Genomic DNA, 21273 nt, shown 5'->3' on the forward strand with positions numbered 1-21273 from the left:
ACTTAACTTTGAGATGGTTTTACCTACTTTGCTTGAGCACTGTCTGAAGAACACCAACTTCTTCTATTACCGAAGAATTCATAGTCGCTACTCGAAGAATGACAGAAGATGATAAGTGAGTCACCTATAGAATTATATGAAGTACCTCAGGCGTTGCAACAACTGTTATTAACAACAGTTTGCACGATAACTTAGATGTCAAGAAAATTTCTTGTCGCCTCATTATGTAGCAGCTTAAAGGAAAAAGAAAATGACGGGACAAATGGGAGTCTTGTATTAAGTTATTAACAATTGCCTCCATCTTCCAATGCATAAGTCTTATGTGGAAATGAATCGTGACTATTTTTGGAAGACAAAACGTTTTTTGGAAGTAAAATTCGCTTTCTTCTATTGTAGAAATATACGTACCAGAGAGATGAAGACGATGAAGGTTCTTTGTATGTTCTCATCGTCACATTTACCATTTTTACTTTCAAGGTAAGTTATAAATGTCACTTAACAATGAACGTTGTGTCAATTCTCCTTAACAAAATAAATCAAGTGATGTATCCGAGCACGATTTTCTCTTTCTCTTTTGAAATTTTTTAGAATGTGAGATCATCCTCGACTGTTAGATAAGTTGAAAAAAATCGCTTCCTCATCGCGTGTTTCCGATATCCGGCGTGACATTCCATTATTTTCGGATGTCAAAAATCAATTGATTTATGACTGACAAAGATGAAGAGAGAACGTACCGAGCTAAATTAACATCATAATGGTGAAAATAGCAAAAGTATGTTACCTGCCTATAAAAATTATAAATAAGAGGAAATATTTGGTAACTGTGTCAAGTAGGTGGGATAAACGAGATTTACGTAGCTGTTTACATAAATAAATTTAAACTTCCAGTTTAGAAAAAGTTGTAAATTAAATGGTATGTCGAGAATTATTATTATTATCGATTAAAAACGGCTTTCACGCCAGTGTTTGGGGTTCGTTTCCGCCACATGTTTCCTGTTTGTCCGGAAGTGCCTTCAACATTTTATCCAAAACTCGCGATTTTGATTGACCACTCGACAATTACGTAAGCACGGTCTGCGCAAATTGGAGTCGAAGAGACATATCTTGCATATTCGACGCTCCTAGCATAATAAAACAAATAAAAGATAGCTTCCAGGCATTGCTCAAGAAAGTCAATAAAATCAAAACAACCGCAAATTATGTACTGGCTAAGTGTTACCTCTGGTACATTCAATTAAAATAATTATGGTAATAACAATAAATTTGTGTTAAATTTTGCCAATAAAACTTGTGAAATTTGGTCGTAGCTGCCTAGTTTGATCATCGGAAACGTTAACCTTTTGTTGAAGTGGTTTATCTAGCAATCTTGGTACAATTTTTTTCGGTTGAAAAGAATTTTGTGGCGCACTCGACGTTATGTAATGATTTTACTACACCAAAATAGCAAAATATGCTGAGAAATTGAGCACGAAGTGTCGTCGACATTAATCGACTTATCTTTTTGCGAGGTTCGAAAGTCCTGAAACGGATTTATTATTTAATTGCTCCATAAATTAATAAAACATAATGTGAAAGTGCTCTTGAATGTTTGTGCATTATAACTGACTTGAAAATAGTTAATGACACCTATTTGCTTCGCTGCAACGTGCAATTACGAGCACGTGGCCTAAAATCGCACACTTGACCCTTTTTGTGCTTTGTAATTGCGGCGACATTGGGTATAATTTCATTTTTCAAGTTTGCTCAATTTGGTTAATGAATTTTTGCGACAAGTTTTCCTTGGGATCTTATCTTGGATAAAAAGCTGTTCTAGGAAGAATGTGTAACATTTATCTAAGCAAAACAGTCGGTTTGGACGATGCAATAGAAAAAATAAATACAAATTACAGCTTTATCATCAAAGTGGAAAGCATTACAAAAATAAAATAGTACGATATGAAATACTATCGGGTGTTCATTTAATCTTATCCTCAAAGTTGACGTTGAAGAGTCGATTGTGAACGAACCACTCGTCAGTCTGCAGAGTAAAAACACAAACAACGCAAAAAGTGAGGTTAGATTTAGCTGATCCGTGATCTGTAATCCGTGGTGGGTTCACAATCGACTCTTGAACGCTTACTCTGAGAGTAAATTTAAATAAACACATGATATTAACTCATCTGCTACATTTGACGTTTTTGATATTTGACATTTTGACAGAATTGCTTTAAAATACAACATACAGTTGGTTGCAAAAAAACGGGAACTGTCAAAATAAAATTGACACATTTTTACAATTTTTCCATAGTGTGAAACCTTCTTACGACAGATAGGTAGGTTAGAATTATGGTCAAAATTCAATGATATCTTTAAATTATTTGATTGGTATTGTCAAGTAGACAATTAATTGACAAATGGATAAAACCAAACTTACATAAGAAAAATTTTCATTTCCCGTTTTTTTTTGCAAACAACTGTAGGTACAGTCAATGGACAAATAAAACTGGAACAAAAATGACAATCACATAAGTCCAAAATTACAAATTTGCATCATTTAATTACGGCTTTATCACAACTAGGTTAACTTTGGTATGACATAGACACTGACAAATATATTGACAATTCAATAGTCTGATTTACATAGATTAAATTTTAAGTGTCCCAGTTTTATTTGTCCATCGACCGTACATACTTACATACAAATTTTGTAAAATTTGCACTAGTGAGCGTAAAATAACATATTATTCAATTTAGGTACTTCAAAATACGAAGGTTTTTAAATTGCTCTTTGGGGTAATTTTGTATTTTTAGTTAGTTAATTTGGATTGCCATTCATAATTATTATAGATTAGGCTTCAGAGAACTGGTTGCCCTTTGGAAACATTTGTATTTGATTCTTTTGCAACAAGTACTACATTTTCTTCAGTAAGATGAAACCAGTTTATTAACGATATTAACCAAATTATTATTAACATTGCAAAATCTCCATTTATGTAGAGCATCACCTATAAAGTGCGCTGGTACGGCCTTTTGTATTTAACAGTTATTTTTGCACCAAGGGACGTAAATGTAACTTTTCTCCAAAAATGGTTCCCAAGCTTACTAAGCTTACTAAGTAGGTAGTAAAAAAAAAATGTTTAGTGAAGTTGATATTTTTGAAACATTGGTGAAGTATAGAAGATCCGAAATACGGAAACTTGCCTGTAAAAAGAGCTTGTCGGAAGCAATTTACAAAGATATGACACAAGTGTTAAGAAACTCTGCACTTTCAGATCAAATGATTAAAAACTGGTCCAGAATGTCTAGCAGAAAATGTTGTAAACTTGCGCTGTGCAGCTCACAACTATTACAACACAAGAAAATATTGATTTGATCCATGAAGGTTCTCCACTATAGACGAGTCATAGGGAAATGTATATCAAAGAGTTGCGACTTTCCTGTAGGTGGATTAAATTTAAGAATGGTGGCTGCCTGCTGTGTACCGAAGATATTAACATTAGATCAAGCCACATTTGACACTTGATCTCTAAGGCAAATTTATCTATCATCAGTCCCAACCCAGCTGGATTTCTTAAAAGAATTGTTACACTACATGAAATTGTGGTTTCGTAGAGCGTCAAGAAATGGAGTGAAGACCAAGAATTCACCATCTCTTCCAAGATTTTGTGCAACCGTATCAACAGAAATAGAATTATAACAATTTTTTGACGTTCTAAGTATGCAAGTATGAAGAGACAAAGAGAGAATAGTTAAGACGAGGTGTCTACGTGTGTACCTCTTTCAAACAATTGAACAACACCTCTACCAGGTCTAGACTTCAGTGGTAAAAATGAAATGGTGGTCATGAGGGTAAAGGAGTGGTTTAAAAGACAACCAAGAAATTATTTTCTGACAGCCTTAAACTACTTTCCCGTTGTCGCTTCTACTCGTATGTAAGAAACAAAAAAATTATGAACCATCCACTGAGAATAAAATTTGGTGCTGATTAAAGTTAAATATAACATTTTCTGAAAAAGGTCTTTTTGTGCTTCGCCCAGTTGTCGACCTTGACTTCGTCTCGGTCTTCAATCTCTGGGCTTAGTACAAAAAGACTCACTTCTACTCTTAATGATATAATCTATCGTGCGTTCATTTATCCTCAAAGTTGGCGTTTAAGACTCGATTTTGAACCCACTATACGAATAACGGATTTAAATCTTACGCTTTTACACGAGTGGTGCGTTCTCAATCGACTCTCCAACGCCAACTTTGCGGATAAATTTAAATGAACGTACGATACTATTTGTGTTTGTTGAAAATTTGTTGAACCAACTTTTAAGTGTGTTTCGGCATTTGCTTTTTGGTAGTACTTATTCGAAATTACTTTTCATTTTTGTTAGATATTTTTGATCTACCTTTGAAGTTTATTAAAAGACTCCAACTTCATAATCATAATGAAAGCTAGTTCAGAAATAAGATCTGAATTTGTCATACCTACTAATAATAACATTATTTTTTAGAAGCCACACCTCTAATTAGCAATTAGCAGTAATTTCCGTTATCACTGATTTCCCTTATTTAACCCATCTGTTACTTTCCCTTATATATTTTTACTTCCGCTATTTTATTTTTACATTTCAACCACGAAAGCAAAAAGAAGGTCCACTTCTTTCTTCTCCTTAATGATTTGATTCATGAATGACAGTACAGACCGATCACATTTAAATTAATAATTAAATTTAAAGATATAATATTAAGAATTCTTGGGGTTCATTGTCATTTTCGTGGGCATTAGGCGTAAGTAAATGCTTTAATTTGTCAAATAAATATAAAGTGTTTTAGTAAGTGGAAAGGCTCCGTCATTGAACATTCTTTTTTCAAAATTATGTAATGAAAGTAAAATGCCATATTGTTGTTATTGGTGTTAAAAGATTCCGTGAAAGTTAAATTTCAGTTAATAAGGAAAATCATAGACAATGTGTTTTTAATGTATTTTTACTTTGTTGTTTTGTTCAGTTGGGTAAACAGCTTCTTCACTAATGTTCAAAACGATGTTACCTAACTAGGTAGTATTACTTTTGTAACGTTTTACGTTGTTTTCGTTTTTATGCAGTTAAGATAATAAGCGATAACTCGACTTAATCTCATTGTTTATGCACATTTATTTTATTTCTTTTATGTGTATTACAATAAGTATATCATTTGCGGAAGCTACGAAGTCGATAACATAACCTATAATAATTTTCGCTACATTTTATTTGAAACTTATCGTCGAAAAATAAATTCTTTTTATAGTTTAAATATACCCATACAGCTACGTATTTTTGGCATAGAATTAAAACTGTCAATTTGATGATTTAAAAAAGTATTTAGAAGGATATTTGGAAAAATCTAACCCTGAACGGTTTTTATCAGCTTCTGTTCAGTAGTTGTTGAAGTAATCTAAGATGTTCTTTATGAATTTCATTGTCAACCATCTTCGTAAAACGTTCACGAAGAAATATTATTTTAAAATAAAAATTACTTTTTTTTTATAAAGAAATCAATATCAATCTTTTATCATTTTTGTAGAGTACATTTTGCATTTTTTTATTTTTAACACAAACTATGTTTGCAATATGGTAAATTTAAATTTTAGTCTGATTTGATCTTCATAAAAACTTAAAGAAAAATCGTTTTTAAAAATAATATCTACCGAAATGTTTTACAATGAACGTAAAAACAATACACTAAATGTATGTAAAGATTGTAAAGTAAAAAAATCTCATTTTTCCAAATCAAGAAATATTGGTACTCGTATGTTATTGTCCTTCCAAAATGAAAAAATTATTATGCTCTCAATAAAAGACTAACAGAAAGAATGACGCGTTGAAACGTTAAGAGAAAATTTAAAAATAGGTAAGAAAACAAAAATAATAAAAGTAAATCACTAACTAATGGTAGGTATGGCGGAAAATAAGAATTAAGAAAGGCAAAGCGTAAGTACATCGAATTTAATATTCTCTCAACGAATCGTGACAACATTTAATTTACTTTTAATAATAGCACACATCGCATAATTCCAGACACCGGATGTTTTTCTTAAAGTTCAAGCTCAACCGTATAATTTACTTTCATGCTAATTCCTCAGTCGATCATACAATCCCCGCGAAATTATTCCCCGGACTAATTAGCAACGAACTCATCTCTGGAGAACGGTTTCGAAACGATCCCTCTTGTGATAACGAAAATTGCCGAAAAACTTTCTAAAAAAACTTCACCTATCACGAACCCGCCGATCTCATCTGGAAAAAGGACGCTACGACTCCATCCCCCACTCCCCCACTTACCACGGATCAGACTTCGAAGGGCCCAAATCCCACAAAACACACAGAACAACTATTTCATCACAGAAACACCACGATTTTCGAAAAAACACACCGGCAACTCGACGATTTTCAACGAAACTCAGATTTTTCGACGCAGATGGAACGCTAGAGCTCTTTCATGGTACAATTACCATCACCGTCTGAATCCAACAGGTATGTCGAGTTGGCTGTGGCAGGTGTAGTCCGGTTTGCTGGGTCCGGGGATTGGGAGCGGCACATGGGATGGTGGTCTACACTAGGCGAATTTGTGTGTTGGAAGGTCAATGTTTTGTAGAATTTTTATGGTAGAGAAGTGTTGGTTAGAAACCCATCGGGTCGGCTAGTCTGAAGGTGGCTTAAATAATTGGCGCGACGTCTGTTTTGGAACGCGTTTCTTGGATGAGGGTTTTAATTGTTTCTGTTGTTATTTAGACTATCTAGAGTGGAATTCTTTACGAAGGTAAACACCATATCCGTTACAACAATAATTAAAATACCCACACCGTGGAAAAAATGCTTGTTTTGTAATGACGACAATTAGGATGTCTCTGGATCAGACAGTTGTGAAGAATTTGATTTTATGTATTTTTATTATCAGTATTATCAGTTATTAAATATTCTTGTAATGTTTGTCTTAGAAAATAAAACTACCGATTTCATTCGTCAAAATGTTTATTGTTTTAACTTCTAGAATTATTTAAACAAAATATATGTAAATAGATCAGCGCAGGCAGGACAGTAATTTGTCAGTAACACCACGTAATGTGCACTAATAAGCTACCAATACAACAGTTAACAGTATCTATGAATTATATCTAATTACTTTAATTAATTAAAACTACGATAATAGTTTATTACATAAATTTATTGTAAGTATGTAGTAATAAATCACCAATTAAGTACTTTTCTAATAAAATTCTGAAGTTGCGAATGTATTATTGGTTGCCTACTCTAAACGAATTAAAGGTAGTAAAATTTTATGACAGCCATGCAGGCTCCACCCAACTCACTGAGGAGAAGTTGTCCTATCTTTCCCTGCGCTACTGTCTTACAACAATTAAATTGACGCATGTGATAATTCTTACTGGTCCATTTTAGTGCCTCCTATTCCAACAACGAAAAACGAGAAGCAAAAAATAACAACAAAGTACGATTCACTTTATCCCTTAGAATTACCAATTAAGTAACTGCCGTCGAATTACACACCCCGTAGAATACAGAAAAAAAAATCACTCATGAAGAAACAATTTTAACAAAAAAAAAAGCGTTATGTGGCACTATGCACACCAATTCTTTTCTGCAAAAAAATCACTAGTAAAGAAACTGAAACGGATATTATACCGTGCGATCAACAATTACTTAGATAAGATCCGGTTATGACTTTGACAGTGTTAGATTTTTCGTATCTTTGCTAACCTTAGTTAATAAACGTCAAACAACTGTCAGTATGAATTTTAACGCAAAAATGCTTTTTACTTCAGAACATAAAAGATTCATCTTTCAATTTTACTTTCGTAATAGTGTTTTCAATAAGTAACGGAGAATGGACAGCGCTGTTGCCTATTTGGCCGAGTTTCGGCGAATATTTTCAAATTTTACCTTCTTGGAGGCAGATTTCTTGAATGCTCTGAGAAATGCCATTAATAGCCTTTTGCACCATCGTAGTTTAAAATTAAGAAGAGCTTAAAACCTTAGTTACAATTATTAAAATCGTAGCAACAATTGTTTTTAAGCTAGGTTTAACAAACTTGAATATCGAGGAGTTATAAAATTCCTAATAAAACAACGATAAGTTCATTTGTCATTTACTTGCTTGGGACTTGGCCATCCTGGTTCAGCCCTACTACATATTTGGATAGGCAACCAAACATACCCCTCCCCACATAAATACAGGGTAATGCCGGGAACCCACTTGCTCCACGCCACGCGATACCACGCTACACTACGCTACGCGACGGAAATGTGTGCAGACATTTAACAAAGATTTGAAATTTGTGCAGACATTTAACAAAGATTTGAAATGTGTGCAGACATTTAACAAAGATTTGGATGCAATGCGTACTCATTTGTTCCACGCTATCCGACAACACGCCACACGACGTGGGACGACGTTTGCTCGATCCAACCGTCCAGACTTTTTAGTAAGCGTGTTGAAGCGTGTTGTCCCCCCTCCGTGCTTCTTCTGCCCCGCAGTAGAGATTTTTATACAGGATGAGTGAAATTTTACCACCCGATCGAAAACACCCACTTCTAATCGATTTAAAATTGTCAAAAAGTTCAGGAATGATTGTGTATCGCTGTAGAACATTCTGTAAAAATTTATTTATTTTTTAATGAAACAGGTAAATATTTTGTTTTAAGTCAATAACCGCTACATTAATTTACATAATTTTTCACTGAGAGTCCTTTCAAACATTTAGGAAAAATTTGGTGTCCCTGAACACATTCCGGTTTTTGAGATAAATGGAATTTGATGTTAAAGTGCAAAATTTAGCTATGATTTATTAGTAAATTGGTCGGTCACTTCCAGAAAAGAGGTTGACATGGATTATTTATGGTACCCCTTATGGACTTAAGAATTACTAGAAAAGTTCTCAATAGATGTTTAACACTGAGAACAAGACTAATTTTTGAACAATTTCCTTAAAAATTATGATAGCCGTCACAACAGGTAACGTGGCGTGTTAATAATGTGCCTGTTCATTCGACAATGTGAACCCACGCCTACGTTGCATAGCGTATAGTGAAATTTTTTTAATAAACAATTGTCAGTGTCAAAATGAAGTAAAAAACCATACTGTACCACCCTAAAATTTGGACATATGGACCAGCTGTATAACAATTTGTCACCAAATCATGGTTAAGGTTATGTTCACTTCACTTCCCGTACCTTTCTTCCGCGAATTCATTTCAAAACAAATTTAATGAGAAATCAGGAGAAACCTTTTCGAATTTGAAATAAACTCTCGCTCGTTAGGGCACAGGTTCAGTTACATAAAAAAATGTTGACACTCAATGTGACCAATTGTATTATCATGAAAATCACAGTTTGGCTCATACCAACAAGACAACGTTTTGACAATTGTTTATTAAAAAAATTCAACTGTAGTGTGGCGTGGCGTGGAGCAAGTGGGTTCCCGGCATTATTCACGAGAGGGGTATTTCTGAATTTCTTTTTGCCGCAACCCATCATACACATTGCAAAAATATCTTCATTTCAAATTTTGAAAATAATTATAACTGAATCCACGATGGTGTTAGTCCTGTCTCTTTGACGTTAAAGCAAAAAATCTTTGTCAATTGCAAAAATTTGTTTTTACAATAAAGAAAAGACTGGCATGCACCTCATTTATGGAGAGTGTGGAAAGAATTCTGTCGCCGCTGCGGACGTTTACAAGCCGATGGTAGACACTTCGAACACCTTTTGCATTAACTTAATTCGTTAATTTATTTGTTGAATTTTGATTAAATACAGGTTATCTGCCAATCTGACATTTCTGATAAATCTATCCGACTTACTTTGATTTCTAATTTAAAAGAAATAACATATTTGATTTAGTAGTTACTGCCATTGGTATTGTTGGTTGCGGCAAAATAAAAATTCAGAAGTACCCCTCTCGTGAATAACCCTGTAGTTATTTACATTACCACATGCGTAAGTGAACTTTTTTTTGGCAAGGAGGTAGTTCAAGACCCGAGGCGATAGCCGAGGGCCGTGAAACCTCCCAGCTTAAAGAAGAAACTTACGCATCGTGTATTGTATTAAATTTTTCCTACTACGAAGCACCAACATTTGATAATGTTAAAAGAATAGCAAAAATCGTGCCGTATCGCGACCGTCCTTGGATCTTGGAAGCAAAAACCATAGCAACAGCTTTTACAAACATTTTATTTTTCGTCTTCAAACGGCGTGAATTGTGTAAGTGCGTGTAATCACTAATCAGTAATAATGTTAGTTTGATAGTTTGTGGTTATTGGTATTTATGCAACAAGCCTTCCCGCAAAATATGGAATTTGACGGAATTGAAGGAGCCGCTGGAATTACGTTAGACTCATTGTTGCCTGTCAAGTCGGGTGAGCGAAGTTTTCAACAATTTATAAATCACAATACCTGTGAATAAGTAGATTAATTTTCCTTTGTTGTATTCAATTGGACTAATTAAACTACATATTATTATAAAATGTGTTGCTGTTTTCCATTTAATGATTTGGGTACCTCAATGGAAATTGTCACAAAATAAAATAAATTCTCCTCGTCCCGTAAAGAATGTCCTAGTCGCGTAAGTATTTTACTTTCGTATTGTTTTAAAATGAAATTATGAATCCATAATGGCTTTGCTTCCAATAGTTTTGTTTGTCACAACTGACCTTTACAAAAAAGTTTAATTACGAAATAAATACTGTTACATTTTTAAAAAATGCAAGTTTTGTCAATGATTCGATCATCGTGCACACGACGTTTTCCGCCAAAAATAATAATAACCCGAATTGAGAGGGGCCAAACTATAAAAGGCTGGAGAGAGTGCGGGGAAGGGCTTTTTGTCTTTAGTCTTTGGTCAGGGAGGTCAGATCGGTGCTGGACTGTGAAAGGGGCTGAAACGGCGAGTGATTGAACGGCGAGAAAAGGGTGTGGAGACGTCGAGGGTCCGAAGAGGGTGAGGCTGGAAGAAGACTCCAGGAAGTCCAAATCCAGACGCCGCGGCGCGCCGAGGAGCGGATTTACGGATCCCCGACGTAAGGTCCGTGAAGAACCAAACGCCGGAGTCCGGAGTCAAATTCCACGGCCGGATTTCGTCGTCCACCGTGGGCCCGAGGAAGTCCCCGAGGAACGTCCAGGTCTCCAGAGACGTCGACCGCCCCGTGACGATCAAGGCTAGGGTGATAGAAAAAATTTTTAGTTTTCGCGAAGCCAGCGCGTCGTTTCAGGCAGAACATTTTTTTTTGTTCGGATTCGAGTTATCGGTCTGCTGGTGACCTCGCCTGCAAACGGCCGGCCAGAGCGATAACATTTTTTTTTTTTGTAAGAGCTCCTGTTTGTTTTATTTCTTTATCTTTTGTGTCCTCGTCCGCCGCGCGACTTCCTTTTATATTTTGAATTTGGCTTTTTTTTTGGGAAACGAGGTGAGGCCCGTGGAAACGGTCCCGCCGATCGTGGGCGGCGTAGAAGAATAGCCTCGAGGACGATATCGGGCTTCGCTTTCGGCTCTCCCTCTTTTTTTTTAATTTAATTTTTGAATACAATTTACCTTTCGAGAGTTTTCCTTCTTTTTTTTTTTCGTCGCGGCGAGGGCACAACCCTTCATTTTTGTACGTAATTATTGAGTGTGAGAAACGTTTTTTCTAATTCTTGTACTTAAATTGTAGTCGCGGTTTAATTATTCACACAACATTAGTTCACTATCGCGTTAAAATAAAAAATTATATTATTTTCTTTGAGCATTTGATGACCACGTGACTCTTTAGAATCTTGAATTAAATTCTTTATCGCGAAGTATGTGATCTTCTTGCATTTACCGATTGGGGAAATGTGCTCTGGACAAAGCGATCTAGTTTAAATTATTATAAAAAGGGGGACATCTTAATTCATTATTCGTCGCTTTGGGACTTTCTCTCGGTCGAGGGGAGCTACCGCCAGTGTCCATCGTTCTCAATTAGCTGTTGGTCCGGCGTAGAGCACAAAGAGCCATCGCCAAATTTAGGTGGATAGTGACCCTTTAGGTACAGCTGACACGTGAAGAGAGGTACCCTTGTAAGTCTGTTAGAACCTTTGCCCTTTTATTTTACCTTTCATTAGACCAGGCTAGACTGAGAGGTTCCAGAGCATCACGTCGGGTTCAATTTAATTAGGGAAATAATTCAAATCTAAATCGCATCACATAGTTCGCATCTCAAACTCGTATAATGCTGTTCGCGCCAGAAACTTCTGTATTTGCCCAGCTTAGTCATTTATTCATGAGTCAGATCGCAATTCGTGGGCCGCGAGTCAAATCTCATTGGGTCAAATTTCCACCAACTTCTGTTATTAAAGTCATTTATTTATTTCTATCATTTGTTGGAACCAAACGCCACCACACTCGATTATTTGTAAAATAAAATTTAAGTGAAGTGTGCTCAATCGTTTTAATTCTAATTTTGAGAAACCTTCCGAAGATACGGCCTCTCGTTAGAACCTAATTAAACAAAATGAAAAATATAACACAACGTAGGATCCATAAATATTTTTTGTTCGATACCTCCCTAGAAAGTGGGTCTGTATCCATGGTTACCAGTGGGTGAAGATTCCACTTTCGCTCATTCTCTTTCGCTCACGTACTTTCTCTCACGCATAATTGAAATTCGATTTTATGAAAAAGAATTTGTATATTGAAAATAATTACATACCAATAATAACTAAACGTTATTCACGTGGAGTTGAACATTTCAAGGTCAAATAATTTTATTTTTTGGCTCTGCAATTATGTTTTGTAAATAGTGACATGCAGCTAACCAACATAATGCGAATTTAGCAATGCTCAATCCAACGTGAACGGTATTTACCTGCATGTGACTATTTGCAAAATTATTTGACCTTGAAATGTTCAATTCAACGTGAATAACGTATACAGTGCGTTTTTTTGAGACTGGCCAGAGGGTTTTACATGCTAATTTTTCACCCCCTGTTAACTTTTATTTTTGTGAAAATTACAAAACCTAGCGCTGTTTTTAGATTAAACAATTTCGTATCCCACCTCCACCCAGCGGCACGGCAATTTTGCCGGAGTACATACACTATTACGGATATTACTATCAAGTAATAGTGCAGTGCTTATCAACATAATTACCGGCGTCTTGCCTCCGCATTTTGACTTTGTTGTGTATTATGTTCTGTGTCAATGTTAAGGAACTTCCTCACGATGTGACATGAGTATAATAATATACCTTTTTGAATTTCAACTACCAATGTGTTATCTAAATCCCGTTGCTGAAATTACAAGTGGTAAAATCGAAATTTTTTCTAAACACCAAAGATTTCTCATAGCAATGGAGAGTTCTAAATATTTATTAATGTTTGTGTTATATGTCTGTGTTATATTATGTGAATTTGGAACAGCTATATCTAAAAGATATGCTTGCTTTTGTTGTTTATTTATAGCTATTAAGACAACAAGGGTTTTATAGACGATTTAAAAATCGAGATCGTAGTTTAAATCAGAGCGACCGCAGGGAGCGAGGATTTAATAGATCGAGATTTTTAAACTATAAAACACGCGTTGTCTTCAAGATTTTTTCTAAAATTAACATCTTATCAGAAATTTTAATAAATTCAGAAATTATTCGAGGCGCGTCACAATACACAAAATGCGGAGGTTGCCGTGAGTACTATGGTAATAATATCAACAAATTTGGAAAAAAACAATTTTCATCGTTGAAATGTGCCAAAACGTTCCAGAAGAAATAAGAAAAAAAGGGGCAACTTGTTACCAATGAAGTCTAAAAGTGGATACGAAAAGGTGTTTGTTTCGTTTCAAGGCCGGAACAATAAAAAAAGCATCACGGAGGTAACGGAAGATGCCATTTTGGCTTTTTTTGATATGGGGTAAGTGTGTAGAACTTCATTAAAAGTTAATTCACACTACGGCAAGAATCATTTGAAGAAAATGTAAAGATTGCCAGTTTTCGATGGCCGGGCACTTGCATTGGATGAAACAGCAGAAGTTGAAGAAGAAGATGTTAGGAGCACGAAGCTAATGTGGCAGTTCCAATTCAATAATTGTACTTTTCACTTTTGTGATAATTACTTGAATAATATGTGTGAGCGTATTTTATGACTCTATAAGATACGTTGCTATTGACGACGTGTCTTATAGAGAAAAGCGTATTTTATGGGAAACATAAGGTGTGAGCTCAAATGCACCATGGAAACAGTATAAGATATTAGTGTTAGAAAAAAATTATAATGTCTGGTCTGTTATGCTTAATATGGATGTCAGTTAAAATTGTTCTATCAAAATATAACTTGTAACTGTCATTTTCCAAACAACTTTCTGGTGTATAACTATAATGTGGTTGTGTATTCTTTAATAAATTGAATTTAACAGCTAAATTCATGTGTATAATTTTAGCGAATATATCGTGACGTTTTTTATATTCGCTTTGAGCCAAAACGGTGCAAGTATTATCTAGTCATTTACTACATTTTGTAATACCTAAATAGTTGTAATAGACAATTTACAAATAAAATGTTATTTAATAATAATAATAATTTATTATCCAACAGTAGGTACACACTACTAATTACAGGATAACATTATTTAACTAAAATATAATTAACTCAGTCGAAATACAATAATAACAAATTAACAAAAAAAGAAATAAGAGAGAAAAAAACAAAAATCTAATACTAAAGAAAGAAATTACTCATTCACGCCCAAAACTGACCAAATTTTCTAATACCTTATCTTTAATCTGTTTTAATGTGGAACAAAAAATGTCAACATTACAGCAATAGGTATTCACTTTGCGGCACATTTCAACTAGGGGTCCATTAGCACAGTGACGAGTATTGACATATGGCAAGTAAAAAGTTAACGTACTCCTGCTGTTCAGTCTAGGAACATTAAAGTTCAAAGATTAAATTAAATTTTCATCCCATATAGAATTGTTTATAATTTTACAAACAAAAATAATTTGACCTAGTGTACGGCGATCATTTATCGATATATAATCAAACTCATTTAATAAATTATTATAACAATATCCATGGGCCAAATCCTCATGATAACGACGATAATACAATGTTTTAAGAAATTTTCTCTGAACAGCTTCAAGCATATGAATGTATTTTTGGTAGGTTGGACTCCATACAATGAAACAATACTCTAACTTGCTACGAATAAAAGCATTGTAAAAAGTTTTTAAAACATTGGAATCAAAGGAAACAGTGTTCCGTGTAAGAAATCCTAAAAGGTTGTAACAATGATTTGTGATATATTCAATGTGGGCATTAAATGTCAACTTACAGTCAAAATACACACCAAGATCTTTAATTTTTCACAACGTTCTAACAACTGACCATCTATGCTATAATTGTACAAGACAGGGTTAGCTTTACGAGAGAATGCCATGACTTTACATTTGTTAATATTCAAAGCTAACTTGTTATTCTTGCACCAATTTTCAATACTTTCAATATTAAGTTGTAAAGTGTCACAATCTGTGTAAGCATTAATAATATTAAATTTTTTTAAGTCATCCGCGTACAAAAGAGATTTTAAAGTAGTACAGTTCACAAGATCACTTATAAACATAGCAGCGGCCCAAGAACTGAACCCTGCGGTACCCCACTCGTTGAAATATACTCAACTGATCTGAAACCCTTATATTCAACATAATTACGTCTATCAGTGAGATATGATTTAATTAACAATACCAAATCATATGAGATTCCAAAGTTTTGCAGTTTACGCAAGATAATTGAATGATGATCCATGTCAAAAGCCTTTGAAAAGTCGCAGTAAATAGCATCGACCTGAAAACGATTGTCAAGAGCTTTAGATACATAATCAGACCCCTAAAAAACCCATACTGTGAAATAAATATACTCCCAGCAACATGACTGTACATGAATTTATGTAATATAAACTCAAAAATCTTAGCAAAACGACAGATTAAGGAAATGGGTCGATAATTGAGTATTTCATTCTTGTTACCGTTTTTAAATACTGGAGTTATTCTGGAAATTTTCCAGCATTCTGGAAATTCTTTACGCTTTAGTATAAGATTATAAATATGTAATAAAGGTACAACAAGCACTAATTTACAGTCCTTAGCCATAAATGACGGAAACATATCCGGACCCATAGTAAACGAATCTTTTAATAAATCTATGGCTCCAAATACCTACATCAGATTCACAAAAAAAATTCAAAATTAAATTATTACTTAAAGTCGAGTAATCAAGATCCGAGATACCATGATCAGAAGCAGGATTTGAAAAGACTGATCTAAAATGCATAGCAAAGCCATTTACAATACTAGGTAGTGAATCTAATACCGTATCATTCTGTAACATAATACCAGGAATCCTACTATGCTCTTTTATTTTATTAATATATGACCATAATTTTTCAGGCTGAGATATCAGATTCTTATTTAATGACAAAATACAGGGTGGTCCCGATATAACCTGCCAAAAAAATTCTGGGTCATTAGAAGGATCTAACAAGTCCAAAAAACCCCTTTTCATTAGGTCCAAAATAATGGGGGTAAATTAACCCCTATCCACACCCATTCGACGCTGCTGATCACAAAAATACGTACCTACTCAGGAATTAATTGTTGGTGTTTGTAAGGATGACAGTATCTAAGCAACATAGGTACCTGGATCGTTTATGACAAATCTCAAATCTGACAAACTAAATCAAATTAATGACATTTATTGAAAACGCTGTACACTGTGTGCGTTAATTCACCAGCTTATTTAGGTACAAAAGCTGATTTTGTAGACTGAGATGAATGAGTAATAAATGAAGTGGTGTTCCTCAATGTGTAAATAAATGTAGAGGTAGTGTGTGCAAAATTGTGGAAGAACTGTGTAATAAGAGTATCGTCTTAATTGTGGTTAAATAGCCAAAATAATGTATTGAATAAATTTATTTACACTTTACATATTCGTACTTTCAACTCTAACCCCTTATCTCCCTTGCCGCCGAGGACATCCCCCAGGTCACGGGCACCATCCCCGGAGGATCCCGCCTTCACCAGGTGGTCCCCTTGTACATAGTGTAAATAAAGGTTTTGCGACGACTGTTTGTTTCCCCCCCTTACCCCGCGCCCTGACAGCTGACCCCTGGACGCCGTCACTCCGCAGAGCTACCCCGGCCGTGTGGCGTCCCACCACAGCCGAAAAAAGGGACTGGCGCTCGAGGCATACCGCGACCGACCGGCGTCAAATCGCATCCCGTGACGTCACCTCCGGAAGTGAACGTCACAACGTGATAACATTGCCCATACATTAGCAACATATCTGTGAGCTCATTATTTTCGTAGTGATAAAGCCATTCCGAATAATTAGATGACAACTCTGACAGTATTTTTGATTAACGTCCATGCTCATTTGATTTTTTTTGTCAATTCTAATTTCTAACAAATCAGCGCAAATTTTGAGCAGGACCGGTTTCAAAAATTTCAAAAAAATTAACTTATTGTGTCTTCATTGCCGTACACATTTTACTAAGGTGACTTTGGCTAAAACTCTTTAGAATAACGCATACTATCACATGTTAAAAGGAACACTTCAACTTCGAAAACACCCTGTATAGTAAAAGAACTACTACTTGGACAAAAAATTAAATCTAAGCGTCTCCTATTTACATTCAAGACATCGTTAATTTGTATTGCCTCCACAGAGCTCATGAAGTTGGTAATACAATTTGAAAGTGGGCATATTTGATTATCCAATAGTGGTACGTTAAAATCTCCAGCAAGAACAAAGTTTGCGTCAAATACAGAGTGATCAACAAGAAACCAAATCAAGAGTGCTACCTCATCTTTTGTTTTATCGAAACGTATTTCTAACGAGGATCAGCCGCTTTTATTTACTTGCTGTGCACTCGTTTTGTTGGTTGCCTACCTCTCAAAAATCTATTATTAATTGCCTTTATAAATTTTTTGTAATTCATGAATAATAGATTTAAAAGCAAGTTATAATTAATTATTATTTATTATTGATTAAGGAAAAAACACACAGTTACACAAAATTCCTTCATAAGGCACAATCTTGAGTTACAAAATTTTAAAAATAATTATTTTTCACAATTCTTTGTTTTGTTGTTTTCTGTAAGAAAAGTGTAAAAGTTATTTATTATTCTCTAATTTTTGGGTAATTGAGAACTTACTCGTATTTTTCTAGCAATGTTTAAAACATTTAAATTACTCCAAGGTCAAAAAATAAGTTTTCACAAAAACTGCTCAAAATGTTCTCCATTGTGGTCCAGACAGAATCAAACTCGCCTCTCATAATTTCAAAAACCCTTATGAATCTGTCAATTTGTTTAGGGTAATGTGTGGGTTTTATTTCTTGCAACACACAAAGGGAAACAAATTAATATCCTTCTTAAAAATTTTCTGATAAGTGCCATAACACAATTTAACTTGCTGTCTTAAACGCCTTATGAAAGTTGAGGGATGTTCCTTGATAATTTGTCGAACATTTTGCACCATTTCTAAAATTTGAACTAAGGACTGACCTGACTTCTTCTTAATGATGGATTATGATGTGCTAAAATTAGGCACTATAATTTAAAGACATTGATAAACTTATTCATAACCAATACCATCAGGTTCGGACATCTGGCTTGAAATTCTTCGGTGTAAGGGGGTACAAAGTAAGGCCAGTCTTCATTTTCTTGTTTCACCCTCTTTCGAAAATAATCTAATAAAAATGCCTTCTCTTTAATGGTAAAACCCATTTTACAACTTATTCTGGGATAATTATTGCTTACAACTTCAATAAACGTCTGTAAACTTTGCCGAAATCGAAGATTTGTTTTCTAGGTTAAATCACTTAAATTATCAACAACAACAACCTTGAATTTTGAAATGTGACATTTCAACGAAGCATCTCCGTACCAGTGGCGTCGCGTTTGGCAATAAAGATGATAATTTACTTACTCTTACAAATGTGAAATGTTGCTCTTGTTAATCTTATAAATTGTTTCCCTTATCTTATAATAATAATAAATGCACAATTATAATTCCAACGTCTAAAATTCATAAGGTATCATTTTTTATTAAATAGCGTTTGAGACCATAAATTGTCTACGCCCATGTTTTCACCGCTCATGTGCATATGATTTTGCTACGACGTGACCGATAATTTGCAACGCTTGCTCTGATTTGGATTCTTGTTGATCACTCTGTATATGACAGAGCTCGAGCTTCTCAAAAGAAATATTTGCAAAAAATAGTGTGAACATTAATATTTTTTACATTTTATAACGATATATTCATTATTTATGTTATAACAAGTTTCTTTACTTTAATAAAAATTAAATGAAATGTTCAAAATGGCCTCCAGAGGCAGTTAAGCAATTACACAATTACATATCAAAATTACAAATGTCAGGTGAAATTTTAGCCTACTGAAAATTTAAAATTGGAGCAAACGGAATTCAAAAAATGTCTTTTTGCTAACTTATTCCTTGATTCTGGTTATTAAATTGAAGTTGTTTCAATACATTATTATATCCCACAACTTTACTACAAAACTGGGTTGAATATTTTCATGACAAAAGTTAACAGGGGGTTGAAAAATGTAGCTTGTAAAAACCTTTTGGCCAGTCTTAAAAAAATCTCACTGTATAACAATTCATCACTTTACGTAATTCATCACGACGGCCACCGAATATGCCCATCATCATTACAACTTTCTGAAGGATCCACTCTTGGTCCGCCGCTTCCAGTAAAAACTTGCAAACATCGTTTCTTGAAAAAGTTGTAGCTTTTTTCGGCTGATAGTTTCTACATTTTGTTTTCAAAAAGGAGGTGAGACTGTTGAACCTGTACAATTTATTATATTAAAACAACTAATAGCTTATTAAAAAACCTCTTACCTGGATACCTGGAGATATCAACGTTTTGAAATACAAACAGTGTAGGTACTCTTCAACATTGAATATCACAACCGCGCTGATGCTGCTTTCGTCTTTTCCCTTGATCTCGGTCTGCCATTGTGTAAATATTTCCAATTCTTTCTGGTATTGTAATTTTGATTTCGTAGGCACCATTTGGTACTTCGCGGCACTTGCCTCTTCCAGGACGTCATCAAGAACACAGAATTCTTCGTCATCCATTTCCACAACGTGGTGTGCACAATCACTTTATTGACTTTGCAAAACTTTGTTTATTTTGTAGTTTATTTTTTCCATAGCAACAGATCTCTCCGAAAATGTGATTTATTTCTTTTATTTTAATTTTATTTAAAACTAGCTGACCCGGCGAACTTCGTTCCGCCTCAGAATCAATAAATGTTGTGTTAACTTATTAGGTGAATTAAATTAAGTTTTTTTATTAAGATAAAATTAATAATTAAAATGAATTGAAATTTAATGATTTAATGCATACACAAACAAATTTAATACAGTTGGTTGAAAAAAAAAAGGGAAACGAAAATTTTTCTAATGTAAATTTGGTTTTGTCCATTTGTCAATTAATTGTCTACTCGACAATACCTATCAAATAATTTCTAAAAATGTCTGAATTTTGACTCTAATTCTAACCTATCTCTCGTAAGAAGGTTTCACACTATGAAAAAATTGTAAAAATGTGTCAATTTTATTCTGACAGTTCCCGTTTTTTTTTTGCAACCAACTGTACCTTAGTTTAATGCTAAGCACTACGCCCTCCGACGGAGATTATTCATTCGTATTCACGTCACGTGATGTGCAATTTCTGCACGGATGTAGGCCTTCAGGTCTTGTAGGGTCCTTAGATGGTTGATATAAACGCGAGATTAAAAAAAAAACATAAACAAAATCTCAAGGGGCCAAATGGGGCCAAATCTGGCGAGCGAGTTCTCTACTACAATTTGCCCCTTATTGAAGTGAAACTCCAGTTCTTCGTCTTGTCGCACTCCCGGTTTGTCTGAACGTAGTGACCCATGTAACAATTGATTTCTGGTTCGGGACACGACCCGACATTGAAGCGATTTCGGAAGGGTTGCGATCACAGAATATCAGTTTGAAAAGTAGACCTCTACGGCAAACGCAGGGTCTCCATCTCCACTCTTCCAACCATGGAGGTAGTATTAACTGGAGGGAGCATTCCCTATAGCCCGATACCCTCAATGCTTTAGATGCGGTATCAGTCGGCCATTCTCTGGTACCACTTTATGACTCTTTTCAAACTACGCGCAAGCGTTAGTGACACTGCTGGCTGGCCCGGCCCTCTGCTGGGATCTTTCCACATAGTGCGCTCTGCATTTAGTACC

At 34.7% G+C, this 21273-nt stretch overlaps 1 protein-coding gene and 1 long non-coding RNA gene across 3 annotated transcripts in view; both read right to left on the reverse strand.

Moving 5' to 3' along the window:
• LOC138128060 (zinc finger CCCH domain-containing protein 13) overlaps positions 1 to 6499 on the reverse strand; it is a 66074-nt gene extending 59575 nt beyond the window's left edge. The window contains exon 1 of the mRNA XM_069044260.1: positions 6288 to 6499. The gene's annotated coding sequence lies outside the window, so the exon portion shown is untranslated. The remainder of the gene's footprint in view (positions 1 to 6287) is intronic.
• Positions 6500 to 17987: 11488 nt separating this feature from the next.
• Positions 17988 to 20394, reverse strand: LOC138128671 (uncharacterized). 2 transcript variants are annotated; one of them, XR_011158837.1, is made up of 4 exons: positions 19898 to 20394; positions 18620 to 19835; positions 18182 to 18564; positions 17988 to 18120 (listed from the first exon to the last, which is right to left on the reverse strand). It is a non-coding gene; the product is annotated as an uncharacterized lncRNA (long non-coding RNA). The 2 variants fall into 2 exon arrangements; XR_011158836.1 differs by having other exon boundaries at positions 18620 to 19844.
• Positions 20395 to 21273: the final 879 nt, after the last annotated feature.

Source organism: Tenebrio molitor, chromosome 4 (assembly GCF_963966145.1).
Source record: "Tenebrio molitor chromosome 4, icTenMoli1.1, whole genome shotgun sequence".
In the NCBI taxonomy this organism is placed as follows: Eukaryota; Metazoa; Arthropoda; class Insecta; order Coleoptera; family Tenebrionidae; genus Tenebrio; species Tenebrio molitor.